Below are 7,447 nucleotides of genomic sequence, written 5' to 3'. Positions count from 1 at the left end.
TTGAACTTCCAATAACCACGTAACCCATGAATTTTATCAGCATTGCTACACAATTTTAAGCTTATTTGTTTATGATCTGACAGGGGCGCAAATGAATGAGAAATATCTTTAACAAACTGAAGAACTGAGCAAGAGAGCAAAAAGAGATCAATTCTTGATTGGGAAGATCTATTTCTATTAGACCAAGTGAATTTGTGTAAATCAGGGTGAAAAAAACGCCACGTATCAGTAAGAGAAAATTCTGCACATAATGATAAAATGTTGCGACCATAAATATTGCAAATAACAAAGTTTGAGTTATCCTGTTTAAACGACAAAATAATCCATCTCCCTTCGTCAGACGACCTTACCCCAAGTATTTGCCCTTTAAATTTGTGTAAAAGAATTAAGACTCCAGCTGAGTGATTAGAGCCGTGGCTACAATATATAGTATTACCCCACTGATTTTTCCAAAATTTTACATCCATTTCACATGAGTGTGTTTCCTGAAGAAGGATTATGTCAGACTCACTGCTTTTACAGAACAAAAAAACAGCTTTCCTCTTTACAGCATCACGTAAACCCCTTACATTTAAAGATACAACAGAAAAATAGTTAAATTTAAACTCCATTAAACCCCCCCAAAAAATCTTAAACTTCTTAAATTTGAGTAAACAAAAATTCTCAATTGAGATAGGAACAATATATAACCGAACATAATTCTACAAAGTTAAATAATATATATTTCACAAACTTGCATGTTACTCTATAGCAAGTACGCAAAAAGAACTGAATGCCAGTTTGAATAATGAACGTAATAAACAAAGATAAATAGACAACACTCTCCAGCCTTTAACTTTGTAAGTTCAATAGGAGGAACCATAAGCGATTCATAATATTTGAGTGTATTAACAATATTTGGTCAATTAGACCGCCCTCAAAAGTAGGTCAAACATCAAGTCAAGTTTGGATGACTAGTCGGTCCCTAGCACTAATGTGGTTAAGAACCGTTAACATTAACAATGAGACAAGACTATCTCACATCAACGTAATTTAATCTTTTTCCATCGATTAATGTGAAGGAACCGCGAAAGGAGGCTTTTTTACCTTCATCTCTGGCTTTTTTAACAAGAGGCCAAAGTTTCTCTCTGGCTTTCCTATCTTCCGGTGAAAGGGCTTCGGTGAGTCGCAACTTCTTTTTGAAAAGGAATTTACAGCCTCTGGCAGATTGCCAAACAGTGTCGCGAAAACGAAGGAGAGCAAACAAAATGATGATGGACCTGTGGGAACCATCCCCTCTCTTCGGGCCAAGACGATGTGCAATGCCAATTGCACCCTCAAGATCATCGCTGATGCCAGGCACTACGTTGCTAAGGACATCAATAACAACTTTCCGAGCATCCTCTCCATCTTTCTCTTTCACGCCGTGTAATTTTAATGTCCATTTCCAGCTATAGCGCTTGCTTTCTTTAATTTCGGCCTTCATAGTTTTATTCACATTTTGGAGCTCCTGAATCTCCGTAGCCACAACTTTCAGAGACTCCTTATTCATTGCTACCTCAGTAACAAGCTGAGTAACAGTAGAGGACAGAGTTTCAATCTGCTTAGCCGTTGACCCAGTTGTTATTTCAATTGCTGAAATTTTCTGGAACATTTGATCGTACTTTCCAGAGAGCTCACGAATAGCCGTCAGAATTTCCACTGAGGTGTCGCTACTATCCCGAGGATCTCTTTTCGTTTTCTTTGGTGCAGGTTTTAAGGGAGTTTCAGGTAGAGGGATCGCAAGGAGATCATTCTTATCTGGGTGTGAGTCAAACCAGTTGTTAAGATTTTCAGCGTTTCCTGATGAACTCAAATCCACAGAGGAGATGACACTAACATTCACTTCAGCACTTTTAACAGGCTCCATAGTTGACGCTAGGGTTGTCTCGTTGGAAATCTGTCTAATTTTCTTTCTGCCCATAGATAAATCAGCGCAAGGTGAGTAGTACGAGTAGAAAAATCACTTACACATTTATCCACAAAAAACAAACCCAATTATCACGGTTATATAATCGTCCTATTTCAAATTTTCTGATGACACCTCCGAAACGCGTCCACCTATCACGCCGCAATCTTGGCCCCTATTCCACGTTGATTGCTTGAGGTGAGTAAAAGTGGTTGCGTAAATATCTTATAATATCAAATGCGATGTTCGATCATTTATTTATCCATGGTACGTTCAATTTGAATAATTATTGTTAATAATTGTTATAAATTGCTAATTTTATTGTCAAGTTATTTGAACAGACATGCATGATTTTTGTGTGTATATTATTATTATTATTATTCAGGATGACATGATCAGGAGGTGGTGGTGTTCTGTTCTCCTGGACAGCTTCACTCCGCAAATGTATGTAGCTGTTTGAATGTTGCTACATGAAACATTACTCTGTACTATATCTAGCAATATACCTACCTCTTGACATTTGTTCTTTTAGAGCTCAACCACTGAGGGGAGGAACTTCACCATTCAAAAGACAATGTCTTCAGGCAGAGTCCAGCAAAGCAGGTTATTTGTGCACATACATTCATTAAGGAACCAATAATTACATATTTGTGTACATGAAGAGGTATTTTAGTTATTACAGCTACATAGTTGTTCAGATATGAAATTGGTATTATGTACAAGTACTATATTGCTCAGCACTGTGGATTATTTAATATATAGCTATCAGTTAACATCAGCATCAAAGACTTTTAAAAACATTTCAGCTTTAAATAACTTTGTTTGCGATATAATGTGGATTTATTTCACCATATAAGACAGAAATATTTATTTTCAATGTAAAAGATCTTCATGTGGATCATGCATACAAATATATACAAATATCTCACTGGATTATTACAATTAATGGCAAAAATGAATGTGTGGAAATGTAAACGAATATATCCTACTGACACACAACAGCAAAAGATATAAATAATTGGCTTAAAACAGTTTTTTTTCAATGTGAAAATACTAAGATGCCTAATGCTTCTGCACAGTACTGTATATATTAACATTTGATTAGTGTTATTATAAAAGAATGAGTATGTAGTTGTGACAACAATCTATAGAGTTAATGAGAGTTTTAAAGCAAGGTTGTCTGTATTCAGTGTTTATATAATGTTTAATAACATTTCTATACATGTATAAATAAACCTATGTATGTTTTTGATTCAACAGCTTCCCCTGGAAATCCTCGGGGAAGTTATTTTGTCAGCGGGTGACTCTGCATATTTGACTCTTTCTCTGGTTTGCAGATGGTTTAGGGTTGTGCTCCGAAGTTTTTCGGAAAGTGGCGTTTGCCTGGCTAGACAGTAAGATTTCCCCGTTTAATGCTCATTCTCCAATTGAATTTTGTAGTAGAAGGCTGTTAAACTTTTTTTGTATTATTATTATTATTATCTTTCCTGTATTTTGACTTTACACTATAAGTTGTGGCCAACTGGAAGAATTGTCCTCCTGTCTCCTGACCGGAACGAGTTCAGACGGATGTACAGCATCAGGGAACGCTTGCAGTGCAGAGCGTCTGAGTGTCTACTTCCGCATTCCAATCCTGCTAATAGCGTCATAATTCTCTATACCAATAAGATGTAAAAACGTACACCAATAAGCTCATCTTAATCATAAACCAATAACCGCTGAGGTGGGCGGGGCGACACGTGACTCAGAGGGAGTGCCAGTCACGTTACAAAAAGTTAACAGCTTAAGTCATTTGTGGATTAATGCTTATTAGAGACGCCACTATTTAGTATGAACTTAACCCTGGATGCAGATTTGCGGAAACATATGCCTTCAATTCATCTACTTGAGGAAATAATTTCAAAGTCAGAATAAAATCAAATGTAACAATTTATTATCAGTCAGGTAAATATGTATTATGCCAATCACATAGCCAATTCAGAGATATCAAATCAACACACACACACACACACACACACACACACACACACACACACACATATATATATATATATAATTCAGAAGCTTTAAAGCATCAAGTTGGAATTTATTAAATCTTTGTCATAAAAAATATATAATCTTCACCTTTCTAGAATATGGAACATATGGTTTTAAAAATACATGTTAAACAAACTGTAATGAGACAATGACATCATATCAGAAATAAGCAGTTCATCCAATTCAGTTCCACTATCCTCAGCACTAGTTTGGTGGAACAATTTGTTGCAGATGGTGCAGGAAAGCCCCTCTTCAGTGCACAAGGGTCATATACATCTGTTGTCACATATGGATGAAACATGACTCCTTATCCTGCTTTGTTGCATTAGTTTCCAAGTTGGAATCTTGGCTCTCTGGTGTTTTATCAAGATTGTTTCTTGCTGGAAACGGAGCTGTCTCAATCTTTTGTGCAAGTGGTGGTGTGGTTACAATATGGAAAGATAGAGGACTGTATAGAGATGGATGAGTAGGTGGATATATTGGCTGAATGGCATCATGCAATAGATGAGGGGAGATTTTGACCATTGCATTGTTTGGGTGTGGGCCTAGATGGTAAGAAGTCGATTTTGAGCAGTATGTCGTCCTCCAGGTGCTCTGTGGTCTGATATAGGGGTCACTCTGTTGCTTTACTAGAATAAATCAGGCTTGCCTCAACCTGATCTGTATTAAATGGAAAAATACCAAAACATCTGTATTTGGTTACCACCCTGGTGAAGATGAAGTGGTTTATGAAAGCTTCTTAGGGGTCAAGATCATGTTATCTGCATCTCCTTGCACTCCATCAAGCCACTCCCTTAATAGCTGTCATCACTCATGCACGACTCTACATTAACTGTATAGCATGTGTGTGTAAGACTGTAATATAATTATTAAGTAATTATTTCATGATAAATACATATTTTAGTGAATAAAACTGGATGTGTCTATTGTAGTAAACTATACAACAATAGTATAGACATGCATCTAAAACAAAATAGAATATTCTGATGGTTTTGTCTTCAGAGCTTAGGAAAATAAAAAAAATTAAGTATCTCAAAAATTTGAATATTTTCTCAAAAGATCAATATTTTTTTTTTTATAAAACAGAAATGTTCAAGATCTCCAAAGCAGGCTTAATTATGCACTCAATACTTAGTTGGGGCTCTTTTTGCATTAATTACTGCTTCAATGCGGCATGGCATGGAGGTGATAAGCTTGTGGCCTTTGTGGAAGATTTTTATTAGTAAGATTTTAATCAATCCAGAATAATCAATGTGAATCTAGCCATTTTTGTTGCTAGTTGTTTTTCCATTATAATCCTATAGGAAATGGATAGAAAGGAATATGCTTACGTGCAGGAATGTACAGGGCTAATGAATAACATATGGTTAGACATACATTAAGGACCTCCCCTCCCTAGGGACTTAGGTAAAGTGTAATCTAAAGGAAAAGTTTTACTATTTGGAAACGCCCTGTATAGGGTATATAATGAGATGCAACCTAGCATTTCGACAGAACTCCTTGCAACGAGCTCTCGACTTTGTTTTGCTTAAAATAAAGTCTTTTCTTCTGAGAGAAAAATCCCTGACTGAGTTTGATCCTTGGGAGAACCGGCAAAATACACCACACCTTCAGCTCCTCAGTATTGTTTGTCAGATGTTACTTATCTTCTTTTGCACAATTCAGGTTCAGGTTCAGGTTAGTTGGCTGACCAATCAAGCTCAGTAATATAATGGTAAGCAAACCACTTGGAAGTGGTTTTGGCACTGTGGGCAGGTGCTAATGTCCTGATGCAAAATGGCATCTCCATAAAGCTTGTCAGCAGATGGAAGCATGAAGTGCTCCAAAATCTCTTGATACTTGATAAAACACAATGAACCAACACCAGCACATGTCATGGCACCCCAAATCATCACTCACATCAGAACCTTCGCACTGGACTTTTGATTCTGTGCCTCTCCAGTCTTTCTCCAAACTCCAGACCTTGGATCCAAATGAAATGCTAAATTTACTTTCATCTGAAAAGAGGACTTTGGACCACTGAACAACAGTCCAGTTCTTTTTCTCCTTACCCCAGGTGAAATGCTTGATGTTCTGATGTTTTTTTTTTCTACATCAGGAGTGGCTTGGTTCTAGGAATGTGACAGCTGTATCCCTTTTCCTGAAGATGTCTGAGTGTGGTGACTCTTGATGCACTGATTTTGCTTCAGTCCACTCCTTGTGAAGCTCTCCCAAGTTCTTCAATTGACTTTTCCTGACAATATTCCTAAGGCTGTGGTCGACCATCCTTGTTGCTTGTGCAACTTTTCCTAACACGCTTTTTCCTTCCAGTAAACTTTCTATGAATATATTTTGATACAGCACTCTCTAAACTATGGAAGTTCTAAGCGGCCATGCATTTTAATTATTTTCCTTTTTGTTTTCTCGTTATAACGACTTTATTTTCTCTAAGAAGTTACAAAACTGCCCCAGCAGGTGGCACTATAGACCTAAATATAACTGATGGGGTGTTGTTCACTATCCACTTTACTGTACACGGACCTTCCTCGTGATCGCTGTAACTTCTGCAGTCTTGTTCATTACTGAAATTTAATTAATTCATAAATATTGATTATTTTGTGTATTAAGTTCTTGCTAGATGCATGAGTTTCATTTCAACGCGTTCTGTGTCATAAAATAACTGCTCATCAAAACCAAGGTTGATGTAACTGTATTCTGTTTGGACCTATATCTTTATTTGTGCTTCTTTTAGGCACATGATTGTTAGTTAATAAGCGGAGATGTTCTGTTTATCTACAGTAGGACGAGATGTAATGATGTAGGCTATTTGTGATGTGCTTCTTTTCCTTATTATTAATCTTTATTGTCAACCATATTGATGAGAAATGTGATGTAGCCTATATGTAAAGTGCATATTAGTATTATTATTTTAAATTATTGTTCCTGGATCAGTAGGCAGCTCTTGTAATAAAGTAGAGGTGGCTGGGACAGATTTTAAGTATTAATTCTAATTAAAAAAAAAGATGAAATCTAATCCTGTTTACATGAAATAAGCCGCCCTCGAGCAGATTTTAAGGTTACGGACCTGTTGCTATGAAATCAAGAAGAAGGCTAAACTAAACTCCTCTTACACTGACCAATAGGAATGTATTGATATTAACACTGACTCTCTCTCATAGGCTACAATTATTTGAATTAATTTTTGGTCCAAAAAAAATAATTAAAATAATAATTATTAATAAAATAAATAGAAAATAGGCTTCAACCAAATTGAGTGCAGCATTAGTTCAGTCAGTACATGGAGGCATAGGCTGTGACCAGCTGATGCGGTCAGCCAGGGCCGCGGGAAGTAATTTTGAACAGGGGGTGCTGTGAATTTTTTTTTTTTTTACAAAAAACCTATGAGCCTATAGGCCTATTTAAAATACATTTTAAAAATATATACATTGAGATTTACTACTTTATTGTCATATACACTTCAGTGCACAGCCAGCCAGGGTCTGA

General features: G+C 36.5%; 1 long non-coding RNA gene across 1 annotated transcript; it reads left to right on the top strand.

The window, feature by feature from the left end:
* Positions 1 to 2,477: 2,477 nt before the first annotated feature.
* Positions 2,478 to 3,261, top strand: LOC113094759 (uncharacterized). Its single transcript, XR_003288150.1, has 2 exons — positions 2,478 to 2,530; positions 3,188 to 3,261. It is a non-coding gene; the product is annotated as an uncharacterized LOC113094759 (long non-coding RNA).
* The last annotated feature ends 4,186 nt before the right edge of the window (positions 3,262 to 7,447 follow it).

Source organism: Carassius auratus, unplaced genomic scaffold (assembly GCF_003368295.1).
Source record: "Carassius auratus strain Wakin unplaced genomic scaffold, ASM336829v1 scaf_tig00215416, whole genome shotgun sequence".
Taxonomy (NCBI): domain Eukaryota; kingdom Metazoa; phylum Chordata; class Actinopteri; order Cypriniformes; family Cyprinidae; genus Carassius; species Carassius auratus.
The sequence above is the reverse complement of the archived record's forward strand: the minus strand, read 5'-3'. Positions and strand labels throughout refer to the sequence as shown.